A 27,275-nucleotide genomic window follows, 5' to 3' on the forward strand; every position below is an offset into this window, starting at 1 on the left:
TGACTGCTTGGATCTTTGTTGACAAAGTAATGCCTCTGCTGTTTAATATGCTGTCTAGGTTGATCATAACTTTTCTTCCAAGGAGCAAGCACCTTTTAATTTCATGGCTGCAGTCACCATCTGCAATGATTCTGGAGCCCCCCAAAATAAAGTCTCTCACTCTTTCCATTATTTCCCCATCTGTTTGCCATGAAGTGATGGGACCAGATGCCATGATCTTAGTTTTCTTAATGTTAAGTTTTAAGTCAACTTTTTCACTCTCATCACTTTCTTCAAGAGGCTCTTTAGAACTTCACTTTCTGCCATAAGAGTGGTGTCATTTGCGTATCTAAGGTTATTGATATTTCTCCTGGCAATCTTGATACCAGCTTGTGCTTCATCCAGCCTGGCATTTCACATGATGTACTCTGCATATAAGTTAAGTAAGCAGGGTGACAATATACAGCCTTGACATACTCCTTTCCCTATTTGGAATAAGTCTCTTGTTCCATGTCCAGTTCTAACTTGTTGCTTCTTGACCTGCATATAGATTTATCAGGAGGCAGGTCAGGTGGTCTGATATTCCCATCCCTTTAACAATTTTCCACAGTTTGTTGTGACTCACACAGTCAATGGCTGTGTCGTAGTCAATAAAGCAAAAGTAGATGTTTTTCTGGAACTCTCTTGCTTTTTCAATGATCCAGTGGATGTTGGCAATTTTATCTCTGGTTCCTCTGCCTTTTCTAAATCCAGCTTGAACATCTGGAATTTCATGGTTCACATACTGTTGAAGCCTGGCTTGAGAATTTTGAATGTTTTTTGCTAGCGTGTGAGATGAGTGCAATTGTGCAGAGTTTGAGCATTCTTTGGCATTGCCTTTCTTTGGGATTGGAATGAAAACTGACCTTTTCCAGTCCTGTGGCTACTGCTGCATTTTCCAGATTTGCTGGCATATTGAGTGCAGCACTTTCACAGTATCATCTTTTAGGATTTGAAATAGCTCAACTGGTATTCCATCACCTCCACTAGCTTTGTTCAGAGTGATGCTTCTTAAAGGCCCACTTGACTGCGCATTCCAGGATATCTGGCTCTAGGTGACACCATTGTGGTTATCTGGGTCATGAAAATCTTTTTTTGTATAGTTCTGTGTATTCCTGCCACCTCTTAATATCTTCTGCTTCTGTTAGGTCCATACCATTTCTGTCCTTTATTGTACCCAACTTCACATTAAATGTTCCCTTGGTGTCTTTAATTTTCTTGAAGTGATCTCTAGTCTTTCCCATTCAATTGTTTTCCTCTATTTCTTTGCTGATTGCTGAGGAAGGCTTTCTTTTCTGTCCCATTATTTGGAACTCTGCATTCAAATGGGTATATCTTTCCTTTTCTTCTTTGCCTTTAGTTTCTCGTCTTTTCTCAGCTATTTGTAAGGCCTCATCAGACAACCATATTGCCCTTTTGCATTTCTTTTTCTAAGGGATGGTCTTGATCCCTGTCTCCTGTACAATGTCACAAACCTCCATCCATAGTTCTTCAGGCACTCTATCAGATCTAATCCCTGAATCTATTTGTCACTTCCATTGTGTAATTGTAAGGGATTTGATTTAGGTCATACCTGAATGGTCTAGTACTTTTCCCTACTTTCTTCAATTTAAGTCTGAATTTGGCAATAAGGAGTTCATGATCTGAGCCACAGTCTGCTCCCAGTCTTGTTTTTGCTGATTGTACAGAGCTTCTCCATCTTTGGCTGCACAGAATATAATCAATTTGACTTCAGAATTGACTATCTGGTGATGTCCATGTGTAGAGTCTTCTCTTGTGTTGTTGGAAGTGGGTGTTTGCCATGACCAGTGCTTTCTCTTGGCAAAACTATGTTAGCCTTCGACCTGCTTCATTTGTACTCCAAGGCCAAATTTGCCTGTTACTCCAGGTCTCTCTTGACTTCCTAGTTTTGCATTCCAGTCCCCTATAATGAAAAGGACATCTTCTTTGGGTATTAGTTCTAGACTTTCTTTTAGGTCTTCGTAGAACTATTAAACTTCAGCTTCTTCAGCATTACTAGTCAGGGCATAGACTTGGATTACTGTGATATTGAATGGTTTGCCTTGGAAATGAAAAGATCATTCTGTCCTTTTTGAGATTGCATGCAAAAAATTAGATTGATCAAAAATAATGAGACTGCATTTTGGACTCTTTTGTTGACTATGATGGCTACTCCATTTCTTCTAAGGGATTGTTGCCCACAGTAGTAGATATAATGGTCATCTGAGTTAAATTCACTCATTCTAGTCCATTTTAGTTCACTAATTCCTAAAATGTTGATGTTCTCTCTTGCCATCTCCTGTTTGACCACTTTCAGTTTGCCTTGATTCATGGACTTAACATTCCAGGTTCCTATGCAATATTGTTCTTTACAGCATCAGACTGTACTTCCCATCACCCGTCACATCCACAACTGAGTGTTGTTTTTGCTTTGGCTCTGTCTCCATTCTTTCTGGAGTTGTTTCTCTACTCTTCTCCAGTAGCGTATTAGGCACCTACCAACCTGGGAAGCTCATCTTTCAGTGTCCTATCTTTTTGCCTTTTCTATACTGTTCATGGGGTTCTCAAGGCAAGAATACTGAACCAGGACTATGGTTCTGCAACACTCATCTTGTTAGTCTAGTACCTTTATCAGGACACCAGCCTTAGAGGCTGGCTCCTCTCATGGTGAAGTATTTCCTCTGTTGCCTTCAGGTATAACGTAGACAGAGCTTTCATTGTACTTGCCAAAGGTCCTGTACCTAGAACTAAATTTAACTTCTTATATTTAAGATGGTCTCCTGCATATGCTATTTGGGAAACTTACAAATACATTTGTAGATAAATGGACCAACTAAAATTGGTTTATTATTATTATTATTATCAGCCTTTGAAATGACAGTGAAAAATGAGAAATGATTTTTAGTTAGTTAATAAGGCCAGAATATACTTCTGTGGTCAAGAAACGATTTGTCATTCTAACACACATTTGATGAGGGACTAAAAAATTAATTACACCTATTGAAACCATGTACAAGCCTCTGTGTCCTTGTCTTTTGAAGTAAAATGCTGACTCAAAAGTTAATGATTGGGAAACATGAAGATGTAGAAAAAGAGAATAGCCGTTGGGCTAAAGAACTGGTAACAATTTAGACTATAATTCTGCAATGTAACAAAATCAAACTCCCAGTTTCTTGAAAGATATAAAGGCCTGACACACTTTCCTATGTTGTTTTTACAGGAAGTGGACCCCCTCTCCAGGTGAAAACTGCTGACCACAGGAACATAGACCCTAAACTAGTTGAAAGCAGAAGGTTGATGATACTTGAAACTTCACCTTGACAACACTCAATCCAAGAGCTGTCCGTGAGCTGATTGCACCCTTCTCCTTGGACATGAAAAAACTCCTTACTACCCCCCTTTCAGGGTGCGTCACATAGTCTTCAGGACATGAGCCCACTGTGGCCCCCTTTTCCTGGCAAAGCAATTAAAGCTACTCTTTTCTACTTCACCCAAAACGCTGTCTGTTTTTGTATTCAGCACCAGAGAACAGAGGCCAGGATTTCCACAACATTATGATAGTTTTTTAGTTTAGAAAGTAAAAATGACAAGAATATATCATCTTAAACATACATTTCTAGCTATCTTCAATAAGTATCTTCTCCACACACAAGGGCATTTTTAGTCATGAAATGAAAATATATAGAGAACAGAAATTCTGTTGGTCAATCCATTTAAAACCCAGGTAAAGTAGAGAATCATAAAAAATGTATAGCTACATAATCTAAACATTTTAATGTAAAACCTAATGTATATTAATGTATCATATGTATCTTATACAAGTAATATATAAAATTTGGTTGGCATTAATTATATTTTATTTTCTTTTATAAATATAGAAAATATATTTACTATGAAAATGGTGGGCAGAATCCTTGTAGAGATTAACAAGTATTTGCAGACAGTTATATTGATAATTAAGTTTCCCAGGTGGTAAAGAATCAGCCTGCTAGAGACAGGAGTCCGATCCTTGGCTTGGGAAGATTCTCTGGAGTAGGAAATAGCAACCCACTCCAGTATATTCTTGCCTAGAAAATCCCATGGACAGAGGGGACAGTCCATGAGGTCACAGAGAGTTGGACATGACTGAGCAACCAAGAATGCCACATATTGATAACTAGTCTCAGCCACTCATTAGTAAAATTTTCTGCTGTGGAATAAATGTTTATGTCCCCCAAATTTCATATGTTCAAATCCTAATTTTCAGTGATTGTTTTAGCAGGTGGGGCCTTTGGGAGATATTTAGTTTATTAGAGTGGAGCTCTCATGAATGGGATAGAGCACTGGCTAGTTCCCTATGTCTATCTTGCTATCCATGTTCCCCCCAACCTTGCCCATTCTCATGTGAAGGTACATGGAGAAATTGGCTGGCTGCTGACCTGGAAGAGTGTACTGACTAGATATCAGATCTGTCAGAGCCTTAATCTTCAACTTCCTAGCCTACAGAATGGTGAGACCCAAATTTCTATTAAGTCATCCAGCTTATAGTAATTATAGCATGAGAAATGCTGGACTGGATGAAGCACAAGCTGGAATCAAGATTGCCGGGAAATAACCTCAGATACGCAGATGACACCACCCTTATGGCAGAAAGTGAAGAAGAACTAAAGAGCCTCTTGATGAAAGTGAAAGAGAGTGAAAAAGTTGACTGAAAACTTAACATTAAGAAAACTAAGATCATGGCATCTGGTCCCATCACTTAATGGCAACAGATGGGGAAACAATGGAAACAGTGAGAGACTTTATTTTCTTGGGCTCCAAAATTACTGCAGATGGTGACTGCAGCCAGGAAATTAAAAGACACTTGCTTCTTAGAAGAAAAGTTATGACAAACCTAGACAGCATATTAAACAGCAGAGACATTACTTTGCCAACAAAGGTCCATCTAGTCAAAGCTATGGTTTTTTCCAGTAGTCATGTATGGATGTGAGAGTTGGACTATAAAGAAAGCTGAGTGACAAAGAAGTGATGCTTTTGAACTGTGGTGTTGGAGAAGACTCTTAAGAGTCCCTAGGACTTGAAGGAGATCCAACTAGTCCTTTCTAAAGGAAATCAGCCCAGAATATTCATTAGAAGGACTGATGCTGAAGCTGAAACTCTAAACTTTGGCCACCTGATAGAAAGAACTGACTCATTTGAAAAGACCCTGATGCTGGGAAAGATTGAAGGCAGGAGGAGAAGGGGAAAACAGAGGATTAGATGGTTGGATGTCATCACTGACTCAATGGATATGAGTTTGGGTAAACTCTGGGAGCTGGTGGACAGGGAGGCCTGACATGCTGCAGTCTATGGAGTCAACTGAACTAAGACAATTACCCATATCAGGTTTTTTATCACATAACACTCAAGTAGCTTTTCTTAAGATAAATTTTTACAATTCTTATATGAGTTATTAAATTCCATAACTAGAGTTCAAAATGCAACTGGCATAATCTATTTAAGAAACATACAGATGAGTGTTTTTGATTGTATCATTCAGGTAGTAGAGTAAAAGTAGCTACAGGGATGCAAAACAAATAGACAACATCAATATTCAAAATAACAATAACAAAAAGTAACATATTCCAGCTACTGACCTCTAATGGCAGGTTCTTCTATTTAATGTGTGAAATTTAACTAAGGAAAATTACCTCTAACATACTACATTTTTTCTGTTTTAATTATTTTCTTCCCTAAGATCCAAGTTACTTTATTGCAGAGACCATCATTCATAGAAAACTTAAAGCTATGGTTGTCCTATACTTTACACTTAGTAAGTCACATACAATTTTTACAAAGTGTAAAATTACTGTTGTCTTGTTACTGTTCTGATTTTTTTCTCTCAAGAGTTATCTAATATGTCATTGGAAATATTACTTGGCAGATTGGGTATTCACAGTCTGAAAAACACCTTGGTTCTAACCATATTTATCTGTTCCATGTCACTAAAAAATGCATACCTTTGTTATTAACTCATCTGACTTGTATAGCAAACCATTAAAGCTATAATTTGAGTCCCATTATTTGGAAGAAAATGTTTCGTTTCTTTACAGTTTATTTTAAAAAAGAGAGTGGGTAGTAAAGAAAGGGAGATGGCTAAATGTATTATAAATACTATACTTAATAGAGTATAAATACTACAGTATATTTATACTAAATATAGTATGAATACTAGACATACTCATTGAAATTAACATTAACATACTGAATTTCTGACATTTGCAATTTCTCACTTCACTGAGGGACTGTTATCCATATGTCAATTTGCCTCAATCTCATAATTATATGCTTAGAATACAAGCATGGTGAAGGAGTATTTCAATCTAATTGCACTCTAAAATTTATTCTATATGAGGCCTGTCAATTGCATATGTATATAGATAATCATAGCCGTAAATTGACTCTTCTATGCTTTTCATATTTGACAGAGATTTTATTGAAAGGTAAAAATCAAGTATGTAATTTCTTGATCTTTTATGCCTCATTAAGTGACTAGGGTTCTAATCTTCCATTGGCTAATACTTGTAAAAAGGTATATTCTTTCCACATAAAATTCCTACATTAAAAAAAAAAGTAAAGGAAAGAAAACCTGAGACAATCAGTATCTTGCTCTCTATATGAAAAGTCAAATATATGTAAAAGATTTGTAAAGTGGCATTCCATATGATCAATTCTAAGAGATAAAAATATGCTATATTAATTTTTAAATTCTAAATATACATTTTTCCTCTTGATCCTTTAGAATTCCACAAAGTTTTCTTTTATTATTTTCTTTGTACATGTGATATTTTGGGAGAATATAATGGGTTTCTGGAATGATTGTAATACATGGTTAGTGTAAAAGAAACAATAACTATTAAAGAATTAGGTCCATTGCAATGATTTTTTTCACATTAAAAAATGTATTTAAAAACAAACATGTTTCTCTCATTCTATATCAAGATGTTAAAAGAGTATTTTATAACTGAGAAATCTCAAATTCCCAGTCAACTCTGATGTAAGTGAAGTCAGTAGAGACCAACCTTTTACTGTTCTCACACCTGACAAATGTCTTACTTTGTAGATCATTAAAAATCCATATTTCTGAATTATAGTAATACACAACTATTTTAAGAAAACATTTTAAAATATGCCCTAATTAATACTTTTTCAAGGGTCAGCTGTATATATGTAAACCAGCTAATTTATATTACAATGTACATTTAATTTGTGTTGATTTGACTGAACAGACTCAGATACTGAGGATATAGATATAAGGAATCAGATCAGATCAGATCAATCCCTCAGTCGTGTCCGACTCTTTGCGACCCCATGAATCACAGCACGCCAGGCCTCCCTGTCCATCACCAACTCCCGGAGTTCACCCAGACTCACATCCATCGAGTCAGTGATGTCATCCAGCCATCTCATCCTCTGTCGTCCCCCTTTTCCTCCTGCCCCCAATCCCTCCCAGCATCAGAGTCTTTTCCAATGAGTCAACTCTTCTCATGAGGTGGCCAAAGTACTAGAGTTTCAGCTTTAGCATCATTCCTTCCAAAGAAATCCCAGGGCTGGTCTCCTTCAGAATGGACTGGTTGGATCTCCTTGTAGTCCAAGGGACGCTCAAGAGTCTTCTCCAACACCACACTTCAAAAGCATCAATTCTTCGGCACTCAGCCTTCTTCACAGTCCAACTCTCACATCCATCCATGACCACTGGAAAAACCATAGTCTTGACTAGACGAACCTTTGTTGGCAAAGTAATGTCTCTGCTTTTGAATATGCTATCTAGGTTGGCCATAACTTTCCTTCCAAGGAGTAAGCGTCTTTTAATTTCCTGGCTGTAGTCACCATCTGCAGTGATTTTGGAGCGCAGAAAAATAAAGTCTGACACTGTTTCCACTGTTTCCCCATCTATTTCCCAAGAAGCAATGGGACCAGATGCCATGATCTTCACTTTCTGAATGTTGAGGAGTATTTGTAATTAATATCTGTTCCTTTTTGGATATTATCTAGAAATTTATCTCCCCTATGATACACCTGTATAGATTTAAAATGTTTTGTTTCATTATAGAAGTATGTCAGAAAGAGTGTGAGCTAATGTAGAGAAATTTAGCCAATGTTTTCTATCTATGTTCTAATGTAAATTCTAATGATATTCTTATTTTGCCACTTTTATTTATATATTATCAGTAAGTACTTGAGACAAGATAAAGTCAACCTTCCTTCTAAATGTAGTAATTTTAACTATGATGATTGCCTTTTTCACACTCCAAATTTGATAAATTGAAATTTGTAAATAGGAGATGGATATAGATATATTAAAATTAATCCTAACTAAAGCTAATTGAAATTTCCATTTCAACAGGATGTACGAGAGTGAATCATAAAATTTGTGACGCATTGTGATGGTTAAGGCAACTTGACTAGGTCACCAAATGCCCAAATGTGTGCTCAAACATCAGTCTGGATGTTTCTGTGAAGTATATCTGTATGAGATTAACATTTAAATCAGTAGGCTCTGAGCAAAGCATGTTATCTTTCATAATGTGAGTAGGCCTGATCAAGTAAATTGAAGGGTTGAATAGAACAACAGACTGACCTCCCTCTAAGTGAGAGGGAACTTTGCCAGCAGAAAACCTTGAAAATGGAACTGCAACATAAGTCCTTCCCTGGGTCTTCAGCCTGATGGTCTTTGGACTTGAACTCTTTAAGCCCAAGAGTTTGATGCTAGAGTCCAAGAACAATGGCTCTTCCCTTAGTGTCCAGCCTGCTGGCCCAGCCTGCAGAGTTTGGGCTTGTCTGCCTCCATAATTGTATGAACTTATTCTATAAAATCAGTCTCTCTCTTCCTCCCTCCCTCCCTCTCTCTTTCTTGTGTGTGTGTTTATGTGTGTGTGGAGATCCAACCAGTCTGTTCTAAAGGAGATCGGTCCTGGGTGTTCTTTGGAGGGAATGATGCTAAAGCTGAAACTCCAGTACTTTGGCCACCTCATGCAAAGAGTTGACTCATTGGAAAAGACTCTGATGCTGGGAGGGATTGGGGGCAGGAGGAGAAGGGGACGACAGAGGATGAGATGGCTGGATGGCATCACCGACTCAATGGACGTGAGTTTGAGTGAACTCCAGGAGTTGGTGATGGACAGGGAGGCCTGGCGTGCTGTGATTCATGGGGTCGCAGAGTCGGACATGACTGAGTGACTGAACTGAACTGAACTGATACATTGCAGGCAGATTCTTTACTGTCTGAATCACCAGGGAAGCCCTATAATACATAAACCATTCTGTTTCCCTAGAGAACCCTAATACACACATCAATAAGAGTTACTTGTTTTACAAAATAAGAGTTACTTGTTTTACAAAATAAGAGTTACTTGTTTTATATGTTCTTTTAAAACATTAACTGAGTAAAACATTGACTTTATATGCCCCGATCTGAGCTTGTTGCCTCATAGATTCAAGTCTCAAAAAAGAGTTATAACTGATTAACAATGTGCTTGTGTTAAAAAATATTGTGATCACAATAATAAATGCTTGAGAGTGTGTGGAGAAAAGAGAACCCTCCTACATTGTTGTTGGGAATCCCTCATCATCAGGGAAATGCAAATCAAAACTAGAATAAGATACCACCTCACGCCTGTTAGAACAGCTGTTATAAGAAAAAACAAGGAATAACAAGTGTTGGAGAAAAAACAAGATGTAGAGAAAAGGGAACATTTTCATACTTTGACTGGGGATGTAAATTGGTACAGCTGCTATTGAAAACAGTATAGACAGTCCTCAAAAATTAAAAATCTAAGTACCATATGATCTAGTAATTCCACCTGTTTTTTTTTTTTTTTTTTTTTTTCAACTTTTTTCTTACATTGGTAACAGATAGAGGGCACACAGTGTGGAAGTAACCCAACACCTTCTGGGGAGACGAGGACAATGGTAGCCAGAGTCAGGGACACCATGATGGCCAGGCTAAGTCCAATATCACAGAGGTGGGAGAGGATGTCAACTCTTCCACACCACGGTCACTAGTCTTTCTCAGGAAGATGAGTGTCCCTGCTGTAATATCCAGAGAAAATGAAAATACTAACTTGAAAAAATAGCTGTATACCCATATTCATTACAGCATTATTTACAATAGCCAGACACAGAAACAACCTAAGGAGATGAATAGATTTAAAAAAAAATGTGACATGGTATGCTGATACTGCCGCTAAGTGCTTCAGTTGTGTCCCACTGTTCGCAATCCTATGGGATGTACTCTGTTGGGCTCTACTGTCCATGGGATTCTCCAGGCAAGAATGCTGGGGTGGGTTGCCATGTCCTCCTCAAGGGGATCCTCCCAACCCAGAAATCAAACCCACGTATCTTATGTCTCCTGCATTGACAGGTGGGTTCTTTACCACTAGTGCCACCTGGGAAGCTGTGGCACAGTCTGTGTGTGTGTGTAAATGGAATATTATTTAGCCACTAAAGGAGAAACTCTTGCCTATTGTGACAACGTGTATGGACCTTGAGGGCATTATACCAAGTTAAATAAGTCAGACAGAGAAAGACAAATATCATATGATATTGCTCATATGTGGAAGCTAAAACAATGGTACAAAAGAACTTATTTATAAAACAGAAATTGAGTCACATACGTAAAATACATATTTAGCATTATGGGGGAGGGATAAGTTGGGAGATTAGGATTAACATATACACACTACTATACACAGATAAATAATAAGGACCACTGTACAGCACAGGGAACTCTGCTCAATACTGTGTAATGACCTTTAAAGTTCAAATTGGGAAAGGAGTACGGAAAGGCTGTATATCTTCTCCATGCTTATTTAATTTATATGCAGAATACATCATGGGAAATGCCAGACTGGATGAAGCACAAGCTGGAATCAAGATTGCTTGGAGAAATATCAATAACCTCAGATATGGAGATGCCCCCACTTTAATGGCAGAAAATGAAGAGGAACTAAAGAACTTCTTGATGAAAGTGAAAGAGCGGAGTGAAAAAGCTGGCTTAAAACTCAATATTCAAAAAACTAAGATCATGGCATTCAGTCTTACCACTTCATGGCAAATATATGGATAAACAAATGAAACAGTGACAGACTTTGTCTTCTTGGCTCCAAAATCACTGTGGACAGTGACTACAACCATGGAATTAAAAGACACTTGCTCCTTGGGGAAAAAGCTATGACAAACCTAGACAGTGTGTTAAAAAGCAGAGACATCACTTTGCTGACAAAGATCCATCTAGTCAAAGCTATGGTTTTTGCAGTAGTCATGTATGGATGTGAGAGTTGGACCACAAAGAAAGCTGAGCACCAAAAATTTGATGCTTTTAAGCTGTGGTGCTGGAGAAGACTCTTGAGAGTCCTTCGGACAGCAGGGAGACCAAACCAGTTGTCCTAAAGGAAATCAACACTGAATACTCATTGGAAGGACAGGTGCTGAAGCTGAAGCTCCAATACTTTGGCCACCTGCTGCGGAGAGCTGACTTGTTGAAAAGACCCTGATGCTGGGAAAGATGGAGGGCAGGAGGAGAAAGGGATGACAGAGGACAAGATGGTTGGATGGTATCAACAACGCGATGGACATGATTTTGAGCAAGCTCTGGGAGATGGTGAAGGACAGGGAAGCTTGGTATGCTGCAGTCTATGGCATCACAAAGAGTTGGACATGACTGAGTGACCGAACAACAATAACAATATGGAAAAAAAGATATGTTAAATATATATATTATTGATCAGTTTGTTATACAGCAGAATCTAAAACAATGCTGTAAATTAACAATATTCTAATAAATTAAAAAAATTTTTAAAAAGAATCTATATCACTTGAAAGGGAAAATTATGGGTGCTATACAATCTACACGATGTATCAAGTACCTTTGGGACAAGTTCATTTATTTTGGTGGTTTAGAAACATTTTGAGCCTTAGAACATTGCCTGGCATTTTGTATGAGTTAAAACATATCTACTCATGTTAAAACATGTAAACACAAAAAGTCATTCTAGTTCCAGCAGTCCAGAATATTTTTATTATTCTAACTGAAAATGTCCCAGGATATTTGTTAAGAAAGGCAAAGGAGCAAAGGAAAGATATACCCATTTGAATGCAGAGTTTCAAAGAATAGCAAGAAGAGATAAGAAAGCCTTTCTAAGTGAACAGTATAAAGAAATAGAGGAAAACAACAGAACAGGAAAGACTAGAGATCACTTCAAGAAAATTAGACATACCAAGGGAACATTTCATGCAAAGATAGGCACAACAAAGGACAGAAATGGTATGGACCTAACAGAAGCAGAAGATATTAAGAAGAGGTGGGAAGAATACACTGCTGCTGCTGCTGCTAAGTCGCTTCAGTCGTGTCTGACTCTGTGCGACCCCATAGATGGCAGCCCACCAGGCTCCCCCGTCCCTGGGATTCTCCAGGCAAGAACACCGGAGTGGGTTGCCATTTCCTTCTCCAATGCATGAAAGTGAAAGGTGAAAGTGAAGTCGCTCAGTCGTGTCTGACTCTTAGTGACCCCATGGACTGCAGCCTACCAGGCTCCTCTGTCTATGGGATTTTCCAGGCAAGAGTACTGGAGTGGGGTGCCATTGCCTTCTCCGAAGAATACACAGAACTATACAAAAAAGATCTTCATGACCCATAAAACCATGATGGTGTGATCACTCACCTAGAGCCAGACTTTCTGGAATGTGAAGTCAGGTGGGCCTTAGGAAGCATCACCACGAACAAAGCTAGTGGAGGGGATGGAATTCCAGTTGAGCTATTTCAAATCCTAAAGATGATGCCGTGAAAGTGCTGCACTCCATATGCCAGCAAATTTGGAAAACTTAGCAGTGACCACAGAACTGGCAAAAGTTAGTCTTCCTTCCAATCCCAAAGAAAGGCAATACCAAAGAATGTTCAAACTACTGCACAATTGCACTCATCTCACACTCCAGCAAAGTAATGCTGAAAATTCTCTGAGACAGGCTTCAATAGTACATGAACTGAGAACTTCCAGATTTTCAAGCTGGATTTACCAAAGCAGAGGAACCAGAGATCAAATTGCCAACATCTGTTAGATCATTGAAAAAGCAAAACAATTCCAGAAAAACATCTGCTTCATACTATGCTAAAGCCTTTAACTGTGTGGATTACAACAAACTGGGAATTTCTCTAAGAGATAGGCATACCAGACCACTTTACCTGTCCCCTGAGAAACCTGTATGCAGGTCAAGAAGCAACAGTTAGAACCAGACATGGAACAATGAACTGGCTCCATTTGGGAAAGGCATATGTTTAGGCTGTATATTGTCACCCTGCTTATTTAAATTGCATGCAGAGTACATCATGTGAAATACTGGATGAAGCAAAAGCTGGAATCAAGGTTGCCAGGAGAAGTATCAATGACCTCAGACATGCAGATGACACAACCCTTGTGGCAGAAAGTGAAGAAGAACTAAAGAGCCTCTTGATGAAAGTGTAAGAGGAGAGTGAAAAAACTGGCGAAAAACTCAACATTCAAAAATGAAGATCATGGCATTTGGTCCCATCACTTCATGGCAAATAGGTGGGGAAACAAATGAAACAGTGACAGACTATTTCCTTGGGCTCTGCAATTGCTGCAGGTGGTGACTGCAGCCCATGCAATTAAAAGACATTCCTTGGAAGAAAAGCTATGACAAACCTAGATAACATTAAAAAGCAGAGACATTATTTTGCCAACAAAGGTCCATATAGTCAAATCTAGAGTTTTCCAGTAGTCATGTATGGATGTGAAAGCTGGACCTTAAAGAAGGTTGAACGCTGAAGGATTGATGCTTTTGAACTGTGGTGTTGGAGAAGACTCTTGAGAGTCCCTAGGACTGCAAGGAGATCAACCAGTCCATCCTAAAGGAGATCAGTCCTGAATATTCATTGGAAGGACTGATGTTGAAGCTGGAGCTCCAATACTTTGACCACCTGATGCGAAGAACCAACTCATTAGAAAAGACCCTGATGCTGGGAAAGACTGAAAGCAGGAGGAGAAGGTGACGACAGAGGATGAGATGATTGGATGGCATCACCAACTCAATAGACATGAGATTGAGTAAGTTCTGGGAGATGGTGAAGGACAGGGAAGCCTGGTGTGCTGCAGTCCATGGTGTCACAAAGTGTCAGACATGTTTGAGTGACTGGACAACAACAACAAATTTGTTAAGAAATAACATTTGTAGGTTACATATAGCCGTCACTAGTGTCTTGAAAAATAACTTGATATTAAACCCTGCTATAGACAATTTACGGGCCAAAGAAGAGAGAGAAAACAAAAATCAGTATCACAGATAGCGTATGCTTACACAACTAACTAAAAATGTGATGTGTAGACATTAAAAATCCTGCTTTGGGAGGTAACTCTAATAAGTACAAATTAAGAGGCAGACTCTCTCACTCCTGATAATTCCCGTGTTGATGATTCACACTCCTCCATCCTTTTGAAGAACCAGTTTTCCTTTCTATTGACCTTCCTCAAGGACATCTAAAGGAATCTGTTGCATGATTCTTTTTCTCAAGTACAGTGATTGGTCTTGAAGTGGATTAATGGCCCACTGGACCAGTAACATACATCATATTGTGGCCTCTGTGATTGCTCTAGAACAGTGTTTACCAAACTTTGCTGATTCTAAGAAGTCACCTGTTAAAGATACTGCTTTCCAGGCTTTTCTCCTGGAGTTTCAGATCTAAGTAGTATGGGATGGGGCCTGAGAATTGGCATTTTAACAAGTCTTTTGATCAGAAAGTTTTGAAATGTCTTCCTCTAAAGCAGTACTCCTCAAACTTTGTCCTGGGGGATTAAAAGTCCAAATATTGAGACCCCACTTCATGCCAATTAAATCGGAATCTCTGGAAGTAGGAAACAGGCATCGGTGTGTGTGTGTGTGTGTGTGTGTTTGAGGATTAGCAGCATCAGACTGATTTGAGAGCTCATTAGAAATGTAGAATCTCAAAAAAAAAAAAAAAAAAAAAAGACATGTAGAATCTCAGATACTACTCCAAGCATACCTATTGTTTATAATCAGAATTTTCATTTCATTCCTTGCATTCTTTCCTAATTTCCTATCTTTGCAAAATTCACATGTAACTAGGTTACCTTTTCCTATATTATCAAGGTATTAGAAGTATATTTTTCCTGGGCTTGCTCTAATACTTACTCATTGAAAGATTAATTCTCTCTACTACTCTCATATCCCAGTACAATAGGAGGTGAGGTTAATGATTTTTATTCTTTTGTTCCGTGGCATAAATGGATTTGTAAGTATATACAGAGATTGAATATTTTAAAAATTGGGGGGGATTAAAAACTCCAATTGTTACAAAAGCAAAATCACAGTTGATGAAGTAATTTAAGTGTGTGTTTCCATTACTGTAACGTAAGATGAATCCTTGGGATGGTGACTTAGTTATCAGTGGTAAGCTATTTTCAAATGATTTAATTCAAGTAGTAGAAATATTATTTGAAGCAGAGAGGTGCTGAAATTATTTTTTGGGTGGCTTCTATGAGCCAACTATATGTTACAACCTAGGAGAAGTCATGAGAAAGTGGTCAGCAAGCCATCTGCTCTCTAGGCCAGCAACCACAACTTTGCACATAAGCCTGACTAGATTGGAAATCATACCTATCAGAGTGATAAAGAAAAGAAAACCTCTTGAGATCTTACTGAGAAGTGAATAGTGAAGCAGTGTAGTTTCCACATTTTATCCTTGTTCTAAATTCCCTGATGGCCTCTCAGTTCTAATGTAGAAACACAAGCACAGATTACTGACCTGTTCCAATGAACTTCACAAAGCCCCAGACATTTTGGGTGAGTACATCACCCACCTGACTTCTTATACATCATGAGTGAGGACTCATTAGATTAGCAATAACAATTTGTAGAAATATTTAATTTTCGTCTGTCAGAAATAAATTACTGTCTTGATCTGCCAAGCATTTTTTGTATTTTCTGTCTAAAGGACACAAGACTTGTGTGAAATAGGGTAGGTCACATCAGGTCATGACATAAGGTCCTTTTGAGGCGTTTTTTTCTACAGAAACAACACAGAGGTGTTTTTGTTTTCCTTGGAGAGATAGCAAGAATGAAGCAAGATAGCAAGAATGACATCGCCCTTCATACAAGTGGTTCTACTTACATAGGAAACCCCAAGAGTCAATGCTCAAACCTGGCAGACAATAATATACCATATTTTTTGCTTTCTTTACTGTTTTTCATCTTTTAGATTATGGCTTAACTTTAAATATCCTTGTAAAATTACTTACTTAAAATCAATTAAATCCCTACCATAACAAATTCTAGTCTCCTATTTCATCTTTTTTAAAGAAGTTGACTCTACTAAATAATTATAAATATGCTTTGTTGATAGCCACTTTAAAATGTAAATTTTGAGGAGGTCTGTCCTGCTGTGGAATGTTATCAATATTTTACCATATTTTGAAATATCATCAGGAGTAATGTCAGCAAGATGATGGAGTAGGAAGCACCATTTTTTCCCCCCATAATCATACTGATATAGCAATTATTCGTGAACAAATTCCTTTCCTGATATATAAGAAAAATAATTGAAAGGCTCCAAATCCTGGAAGACTGCAAAACTAGACTTGCTGAATCTGGTAGGGAGATTTGAGACACCCTATTGGTGACACTTGCTCTGACACAGTGCCATATGATCAAGGAGAGACCCTTCGTAGCTCCCAGCATCACCTAAGGGACGGAAGGATTGGCTCACATGTTCAGTGCCCCCAAACATTTCTGAGGGGGCTCTTCAGAGGTCTGGCATCTGAATTGCCAGTCTTGGAGTTCTGACATATCCAGCACATTCTAGCTGCCCAGGGGAAAGGCAGCAGCTTAGGCTAGCAGATGCCATTGATCCTGTCCCCTGCCTCAGCACACAATAAGTGGACCATACAACAGTTGCCTACTTCTCTATAGTGTGTGAAAGAGTAAGCAGAGGCCCTCAGAATCTCAGGCTGGAATGACTGGTAAGGAACTTTATATAAGGTTGGTCTATGAAGACAGAGAGTGGATTAATGGATTAAAGAAATCAATCAAACAAGGAAAATGAGACCCAACTATGCTTTCTGCAAGAAACTTACATTAAAGAACACAAATAACTGAAAGTGAAGAAATGGAAAAGATTTCCCATGCAAACGGTACCCTAAAGAATGAAGCGATGGCTGTATGTATACCATACAAAATAGAGTTTAGAGTTCAAAACTGAAACAAGAGAAAAAGTAGGACATTATATAGAAATAAAGGAGTCAATTCTCCAGGAAGATAAAGCAATTATAATTTATATGCAACCAATATAATTAGCACGTAAATATATGTCAGGCAAAAATAGATACGAAGGAAGAGATATATAGCAATAAAATAACAGTAGACTTCAGTACTCCTTTCAATAATGAAGAGAAGATCCAGACAGATTATCAATAAAGAAACAAAGGACTTGATAACATTATAGACCAAATGTACCTATAAGATATTTATAGAAAGTTCCATTCAATAGCATGAGAGTTCACAACTCTACTTAAGCACACATATCTTTCTCTAGAACAGATCACAAGTTAGATCATAAAACAAGTTTTAAACATTTAAGAAAATTGAAATTATAACACTTTTTCTGATCATAATGGAATGAAATTTAGAAATCAAAGCAGAAGTGAAAATGTGTGGAATTCACATAGGTGTGGAACTTAAATAATACACTCTTAAAACAGCCACTGGGCCAAAGAAGAGATTAAAAAATTAAAAAAAAAAAAAAAGAAAAAAACTAGAAAATACCTTAAGATATACAAAACAATGACAAAAAATACACCAAAACTTAGAGTATGTAGCAAAAGCAGAACTAAGAAGAAAGTTCATAGTGATAAACATCTACACTAAAAAAAGAAGAAACATCTCAAAGCAACAACCTAACATTATATCTCAGGAACTAGAGGAAAAGAAAAACTAAATGCAAAATTAGCAGAAAGAAGAAAATAATATTAGAGCAGAAATAAAAATAATCTAAAAAAAGTTTTTTTCAAAGATAAACAAAACTGGCCAACACTTAGGCAAAAAATACAAAGGAGACTTAAGTCAGAAATAAAAATACAGTGATGCTATGAAAATAAAAGTCATAAAAGACTGCTGTGAACAATTATATACCAACAAAACAAAGCCTAGATGAAATGGATACATTCCTAAAAACATAAAAACTACTAAGTCTAACCTGGGGAGAAATAGAAAGTCTGAAAAACTCATAGGTAGTATGGAGATTAAATAAGTTACCAAAACCACTCAAAGTAAAGCTGAGAACTGGATGAATTAATTGGTGAATTGTATAAAACATTTAAAGAATAATGAACATAAGTCCTTCAAAACTACTCTGAAGGAATTAAAGAGAAGAGAACACTGATAAACTTATGTGACTTACATAATCCTGATACTGAAGCCAGAAAAAACACCACAAAAAAAGAAAAGTGATACCCTATTCCTGATGAATATAGATGAAAAAAATGTTCAAAAAATTCAGGAACCAGAATCCAATAGCATGTTAAAAGGATCATACACCTTAACCAAGTGGGACTTATAGCTGGGAGACAAGAATAGTTGAATATAGGAATATCTAGTAATGTGATGGAGAAGGCAATGGCCACCCACTCCAGTACTCTTGCCTGGAAAATCCCATGGACGGAGGAGCCTGGTGGGCTGCAGTCCATGGGGTCGCTAAGAGTCGAACACGACTGAGCGACTTCACTTTACTTTTCACTTTCATGCATTGGAGAAGGAAACGGCAACCCACTCCAGTATTCTTGCCTGGAGAAACTCAGGAATGGGGGAGCCTGGTGGGCTGCCGTCTATGGGGTCACACAGAGTTGGACACGACTGAAGTGACTTAGCAGCAGTAATGTGATACACTACATTAATAGACTGATGAGTAAAAATCACATGATTGTCTTAGTAAACGCAAAAAAAACCACCCTATTTAGCAAAAGTCAACCCCCTTTCATTATAAAAACTCAACAACCAGAAATAGAAGACTATTTTCCCAATTTGATAAAGACCAAATTTAAAAAACCCACAGGTAACATCATATTCAGCAGGGAATAACTGAAATCTTTTCCTGTAAAACTAGGAACAAGGAAATGATGTACAGTGTCACCACTTTTATTCAAGTAGTACTGGAAGCCCTCTTCAGAGCAATTAGGCAAGATAAGGAGGGCCGGTGGTAAAGAATCCACTTGCCAATGTAGGAGATGCAGCAGATGTGGGTTTGATCCCTGGGTCAGGAAGATCCCCTGGAGTAGGAAATGGCAACCCACTCCAGTATTCTTGCTGTGAAAATTCCATGGACAGAGGAGCTTGGCAGAGTACACTTCATAGGGTTGCAGAGTCAGATATCACCGAGTCACTGAGCATGTCCAAAGAATAAAGGGCACACAAATCATAAAGGTAGTAGTAAATTGCTACTGTTTTTAAATGATATGATCTTATATAGAGGAAACCCTAAAGGAGAAAGAAATGGCAACCCACTCCGGTGTTCTTGCCTGGAGAATCCAGGAACGGGGGAGCCTGGTGGGCTGCTGTCTCTGGGGTCGCACAGAGTCGGACACGACTGAAGCGACTTAGCAGCAGCAGCAGCAGCAAAGGCTCTGTAAAGCTACTAGAATAAATAAATAAATTCAGTGACATTTCAGGATAAAAAAAATCAACATACAAAAATCAGTTGCATTTCTACACACTAAAAATAAACTATGCAAAAAGAAATTAGCAGACAATTTCATCTACAATAACACTAAAATGAATAAAATACTTAGGAATAAACTCAACTAAGGAGGTGAAAAGACTTACTGAACACTACAAATTACTGGTGAAAGAAATTAACTAGACACAAATGTAAAGATTTCTCATATTCATGGATTGGAAGACCTGATATTCTTTTTTTGGCATGTAGAACTTCCCTGACCAGAGATCAAACCCATGCCTCCTGCAGTGGAAGCATGGAGTCTTAACCACCGGACCACCTGAGAAGTCCCTAAAACCTGATGTTCTTATGATGTCCATACTATCCAAAGCAATTTACAGATTCAGTGCAATCCCTATCAAAAACCCAGTGACAGTTTTATAGAAGTTGAAAAAAATATTAAAATCAAAAAGAGAGGTTACAATAACCAGAAGAGTATGGAACTGCCATAAAATCAAACGTATAGACCAATAGAACAGATTAGAGAATTCAGAAATAAACACATATATCCAGTGCATATAAAATCAACTGATCTTTCCCAGGAACACAACGGGGAAAGGGCAATCTTCAGCAAATGGTGCTGGAAAAATGGATAACAATATGCAAATAAAGAAAGATAGAGAAATTGGACCCTTGTCTTAACATTTTACACAAAAATCAAATCAAAGTTGATTTAAGATTTAAAATATAAGACCTAGAACTTTAAACCTCATAGAAGAATGCATAGGAAAAAAAAAGTTTAATGATACAGGTCTTGAAAAGATTGGATGGATGTAGCACAAAAAACTCAGGCAATAAAAAGAAAAGTGGGACTACATCAAATTAGAGCCCCTGCACAGAAAAGGAAATTAGCACAAAGGCAACCTGCAGAATGGGAAAAACTACTGCAAACCATATATCTTATGAGGGGTTAAGGTCTAAAATATATAAGGAATTCCTATAACTGAATAGTTTTAAAAATCCCTGATAACCCAATTTAAAAACAGCATAAGGACAAATATAAATTTTCTGCAAAGAAAAGTTAAAAATGGCAAACCTATATAAAAAATGCTCAATGTCACTAATCATCAGGAAAATACAAATCACATCTATAATGAGCTATCACCTTACCTATCAATATAGTTATTATCAAAAATTAAAAGACCAAAGAACAAGCTGAAACCAAAGTCAACAGAAGGAAGGAAATAATAAAAATTAGGACAGAATAAATGAAATAGAAATCAGGAAAACAACAGAAAAGTTTAAATGAACTAAGTTTGTTCTCTGGGAAAGCTAGAAAATGGAAAATCTCTTAGAAACATATGAATTACCAAGACTAAATAAGGAATAAATAGAAAATCTGAATAGACCAGTTACTAGAAGAGAGATTGATTCAGTAATCAAATATTTCCCAGCAAAGATTATCTAGAACCAAAATGCTTCATTGGTGAATTTTACCAAACATTTAAAGAGGAATTAATGCCAATCCTCCTCAAATATATAAACCAGCAAGAACTCATGGAATTTTACCTAGATATTTGGTGAAAATGAACAATGGACCTGAATAACATTTTTCTACTCAGAGTATCCAAACTGTTTTCCTAAAAAAGGAAATAAACGATCAGTTGGTACTTGAAAGAGGCTCAGCCTCACTAGTCATTCTGTTCAGTTCAGTTACTCAGTCATGTCCAACTCTTTGCAACCTCATGGGCTGCAGCATGCCAGGCCTCCCTGTCCATTACCAACTCCCAGAGCTTGCTCAAACTCATGTCCATGAAGTCAGTGATGCCATCCAACCATCTCTTCCTCTGTTGTCCCCTTCTTCTCCTGCCTTCAATCTTTCCCAGCATCAGGGTCTTTTCCAATGAATCAGTTCTTCGAATCAGGTAGCTAAAGTATTGGAGTTTCAGCTTCAGAATCAGTCCTTCCAATGAACATTCAGGACTGATTTCCTTTACGATGGACTGGTTGGATCTCCTTGCTGTCCAAGGGACTCTCAAAAGAGTCTTCTCCAACACCACAGTTTAAAAGCATCAATTCTTCGGTGCTCAGTTTTCTTTATAGTCCAACTCTCACATTCATACATGACTAATGGAAAAACCATAGCCTTGACTAGACGGACCTTAGTTGCAGAGTAATGTCTCTGCTTTTTAATACACCGTCTAGGTTTGTTATAGCTTTTCTTCCAAGGAGCAAGCGTCTTTCAATTGCATGGCTGCAGTCACCATCTGCAGTGATTTTGGAGCCTCAAAAAAAAAAAGTCTATAGCTCTTTCCATTGTTTCTCCATCTATTTGCCATGAAGTGATGGGACCAGATGCCATGATCTTAGTTTTCTGAATGTTGAGTTTTAAGCCAACTTTTCACTCTCCTCTTTCACTTTCATCAAGAGGCTCTTTAGTTCTTCTTCACTTTGTGCCATAAGGGTGGTGTCATCTGTGTATCTGAGGTTATTGATATTTCTCCCAGCAATCTTATTTCCAGCATGTGCTTCATCCAGCCTTACATTTCGCATGGTGTACTCTGTGTAAGGTAAAGGAACTAGAGAAGGTTCAGTTTGGAGAAATAATGAGACTGATACTCTACATGAACAGATCACCTTTATTGAGGTGAGAAGGGGTAGCAGTCAGACCAGTGAGCTGCTGCCCTAAGTCAAGAAAAAAGTAGGTATATATAGAAAACATATATATGTGGAGATACATTGTTTTGAAGGGGTCTGTTTTTCCTCAAGATCATTTTGATTAGTTAGCTTCTAACAACTGGGGCAAGGAATTCTTGAGACCAGCCAGAGACTAGGACTGGCTGGGAGCTGAACGTAATCAATCTTAATGTTCATCCCTTTTTTGGGGGGGGGGGAAAGGTTATTTTTTTCTGTATAGAATGGTAGGGAGGACCTGGGGGGGAGTTTTAACTCTAGGCTGTTTTGAGCCCTGTAGCTTTCCTTCATTCTGCATATAAGTTAAATAAGCAGGGTGACAATATACAGCCTTGACGTACTCCTTTTCCTATTTGGAACCAGTCTGTTGTTCCATGTCCAGTTCTAACTGTTGCTTCCTGACCTGCATGCAAATTTCTCAAGAGGCAGATCAGGTGGTATGGTATTCCCATCTCTTTCAGAATTTTCCACAGTTTGTTGTGATCCACACAGTCAAAGGCTTTGGTGTTGTCAATAAAGCAGAAGTAGATGTTTTTCTGGAACTCTCTTGCTTTTTTGATGATCAAGCGGATGTTGGCGATTTGATCCCTGGTTCCTCTGCCTTTTCTAAATCCAGCTTGAACATCTGGAAGTTCATGGTTCACACACTGTTGAAGCCTGGCTTCGAGAATTTTGAGTATTATTATGCTAGTGTGAGATAAGTGCAATTGTGTGGTAATTTGCATTCTTTGGCATTGCCTTTCTTTGGGACTGGAAATAAAAACTGACCTTTTCCAGTCCTGTGGCCACTGCTGAGTTTTCCAAATTTGCTGGCATATTGAGTGCAGCACTTTCACAGCATCATCTTTTAGGATCTGAAATAGCTCAACTGGAATTCCACCACCTCCACTAACTTTGTTTGTAGTGCTGCTTTCTAAGGCCCACTTGACTTCACATTCCAGGATGTCTGGCTTTAGGTGAGGGATCACACAATCATTATTATCTGGGTCATGAAGATCTTTTTTGTATAGTTCTTCTGTGTATTATTGTCACCTCTTCTTAATATCTTCTGCTTCTGTTAGGTCCATACCATTTCTGCCCTTTATTGTGCCCATGTTTGCATGAAATGTTCCCTTGGTATCTCTAATTTTCTTGAAGTGATCTCTAGTCTTTCCTGTTATATTGTTTTCCTCTATTTCTTTGCATTGATCATTGAGGAAGGTTTTCTTACGTCTCATTGCTATTCTTTGAAACTGTGCATTCAAATAGATATATCTTTCCTTTTTTCCTTTGCTTTTCACCTCTCTTTTCTCAGCTATTTGTAAGGCTTTGTCAGGCAAGCATTTTGCCTTTTTGCATTGCTTTTTCTTGGGGATGGTCTTGATCACTGCCTCCTATACAGTATCATGAACCTCTGTCCATAGTTCTTCAGGCACTGTATAAGATAATCCATTGAATCTATTTGTCACTTCCACTGTATAATCATAAGGGATTTGATTTAGGCCATACCTGAATGATCTAGTGGTTTTCCCTCCTTTGTTCAATTTAAGTCTGAATTTTGCACTAGTCATTACAGAAATGCAAATCAAAGCCAAAATGAGATATAATTTTACACCTGTTACAGTGGCCACGATCAAAAAGACAAAAGATACCAAATGCTGGTATGGATGTGGATAAAAGGACATATTTTGCATTGTTGATGAGATTATTCATTGGTACAGTCACTATGGAAAAAATATCAAAAAATTAAAAATAGAACCACCATATGATCCAGCATATGGATCATATATTCCCCTCCTGGATGTATATCAGAAGAAATGAAAACACAGATTCAATGAGATATAGGCACTCCTTTGTTCATTGCAGCATAATTTCCATAGCCAAGATATGGAAGCAACCTGTGCCCAGCAACAGATGAATGAATTAAGATACACAGACATGCACACACAGACACAAGACTATTATTTAACCTTAAAAATGAGGAAATCCTACCATTTGTGACAATATATATCAACCTAAAAACCATTATACTAAGTGAAACAAGTCATACAGAGAAAGACACACACAGTATGATCTCAGTTATATGTGGAGTCTTTAGGGGGAAAAAAAAAAAAAGATTAGACTTGGGCTTACCAGAGGATGGGGATGGGAATGGAAGAAGGTAATCAAAAGTTACAGTCTTCCATGAACGTGCATGCTCAGTCATTCAGTCATGTCTGGCTCTTTGAAACCCCATGGATACTAGCCTGCCAGACTCCTCTGTTCATGTGATCCTCTAGGCAAGAATACTTGAGTGGGTTGCCATTTGCTTCTCCAGGGGCTCTTCCTGACCCAGGGATCAAATCTGTTTCTCTTGCATTAGCAGGTGGATTCTTTACCACTGAGCCACCACAACCTTCCACACAATGAGGTACCACCTCCACCTCACATCTGTGAGAATGGCCATCATCACAAAATCTTCAAACAATGAATACTGGACAGGGTGTGGAGAAAACAGAAACCTCTTCACTGTTGGTGGGAATGTAAATTGTTACAGCCACTATGGAGAACAGTATGGCGATTCCTTAAAAAAGTAAAGATAGAACTGCTATATGATCCAGCAATCCCACTACTGGAATATATACCCTGAGAAAACCATAATTCAAAATGACAGATGTTCATTGCAGATTATTTACAATAGCCAGGACATGGAAGCAACCCAAATGTCCATCAACAGATGAATGGATAAAGATGTGATACATATATTCAATGGACAATTACTCAGGCTAAAATGAAGTGAAATTGGTCGTTTGGAGTGATGTGGATGCACTAGAGTCTGTTATACAGAGTGAAGTAGGTCAGGAAGAGAAAAACAAATATCATATGGTAATGCATATATATGGAATGTAGAAAAATGGTACATATAGAACCTATTTGCAGGGTAGGAATAGAGACACAGATGTAAAGAATGGACATGTGGACATGGTGGGGTGAAGGGGAAGTGGAGGGTGGGATGAACTGGGGGAGCAAGATTGACATACATACACTACCATGTGTAAAACAGATAGCTAGTGTGAAGCTGCTGTATAGCATGGGAAGCTCAGTTTGGGACTCTGTGATGAGCAGTGGGATAGGAGGTGGGGGTGTGAGGGCGGCTCAAGAGGGAGAGGATACATGTATACATATTAACTGATTCACTGTTGTGTACCAGAAACTAACACAACATCACAAAGCAATTATACTTCAATATAAAAAGGTACAGCCTTCTAGGTTTAAGGTATATAAATACTAGGTATGTAATGTACAACATGATGACTATAGTTAACACTGCTGTATAATATGCATGCAAGTTAAGGGTAAATCCTAAGAGTTCTTATCACAAGGAGATTTCCTTTTTCTTTTTGTTGTATTTATGAGATGATGGATGTTGTCTACAGTTATTTCACAATGTATATAAGTCAAATCATTACAATATACACCTTAAACTTACAGTAATATATGTAAATTGTATATCAATAAAAGTGAAAAAATCCCCAAACACCACAAATATTTGAGTAAGAAGAAATTGGAACCCTTTTACACTGTTGGTGGGAATGTAAATGGTATAGCCACTATGGAAAACAGTATGGCAGCTTCTCAAGAAATTACAAGAACTACCATATGATCTCAGATCATCTCAAGAACTACCACATGATCCAGCAATCCCACTTTGGGATATTTACCCAAAAGAATTGAAATCAGGATCTCAAAAAGATAGCCATACTCCCATGTTCATTGCAGCAGTTTACACTAGCCAACATATGAAGACAACTTAAACGTCCATTGAAGGATGATGGATAAAGAAATTGCTGTATATACACTTGTTTAAACTATACAGGTCCACTTAAACAAGAATTTTTTTTTTTCAGTAGATACTTACTGCAGTACTAAATTGTCGGTGATTGGTTGAATCCTTAGCTACAGAACCGCATTGCAGATGCGGGGAAGTTATACTAACTGTAAACAGTATACTAACTGTAAACAGTATACTAACTGTAACTAACTGTAAAGTTATACTCAGGTTTTCAATTGCACAGGTGGTTAGTGCCCCAACCCCTAAGTTGCTCAAGTTTCATCTGTACAAACAATGAAATAATATTTGGTCTTTAAAAAAAGAGAATTCTACAAAATTCAACTGCATGCATGAAAACTGAAGGCATTATGCTAAGAGAAATAAGCCAATTGTAGAAAAATAAATACTGCATGATCCCATTTTTATGAGATATCTAAAAGAGTCATATTTATAGAATCGTATAGTGGGATGGTGGCTGCCAGTGGCTGGAGGTTGAGGAGAAACAGTTCCTAACCAAGGTATATGCAGTTTAGTCAAGCAAGATGAACAAGCTCTAGGGATCTGTTGTAAAACATTGTACCTATAAGTCTGCAATGACATATTGTATACTTAAATATGGGCTTCACAAGTGGTGCAGTGGTAAAGAATCTGTCTGTGATGCAGAAGATGCAGGAGACACTGTGGGTTCATTCCCTGGGTCCGGAAGATCCCCTGGAGGAGGGCATGGCAACCCATTCCAGTGTTCTTGCCTTAGAGAATCCCATGGACAGAGGAGCCTGGCAGGCTACAGAGCATAGCATTGCACAGAGTCAGACACAACTGAAGTGACTGAGCGTGCATGCACGCACACTCAAATATTTTAAGAGGATAGGTTTCATGTTATATTTTTTCCAAATAAAATAATATGGGAAACTCCCTGTTTCTTCTTCTGGTATCTGTAAAGCAAAGATGCATTTCGCTATTTATCTTAAAAAAAGAGAAGGGCACCTGGATATCTTTCTTGATCCCTATCAGAAGTCCCTCACAAGATGGGTGAGATACATTTAAAGGCTGAATAATATAGTCTACACTAGGCTT

At 37.9% G+C, this 27,275-nt stretch overlaps 1 long non-coding RNA gene across 1 annotated transcript in view; it reads left to right on the forward strand.

The window, feature by feature from the left end:
• Positions 1 to 3,724, forward strand: part of LOC138989530 (uncharacterized) — a 350,895-nt gene extending 347,171 nt beyond the window's left edge. Inside the window, exon 4 of the long non-coding RNA XR_011465821.1 lies at positions 3,239 to 3,724. This is a non-coding gene — a long non-coding RNA (uncharacterized lncRNA). The remainder of the gene's footprint in view (positions 1 to 3,238) is intronic.
• Positions 3,725 to 27,275: the final 23,551 nt, after the last annotated feature.

The sequence above is a fragment of the Bos mutus genome, chromosome 10, assembly GCF_027580195.1.
Source record: "Bos mutus isolate GX-2022 chromosome 10, NWIPB_WYAK_1.1, whole genome shotgun sequence".
NCBI lineage: Eukaryota > Metazoa > Chordata > Mammalia > Artiodactyla > Bovidae > Bos > Bos mutus.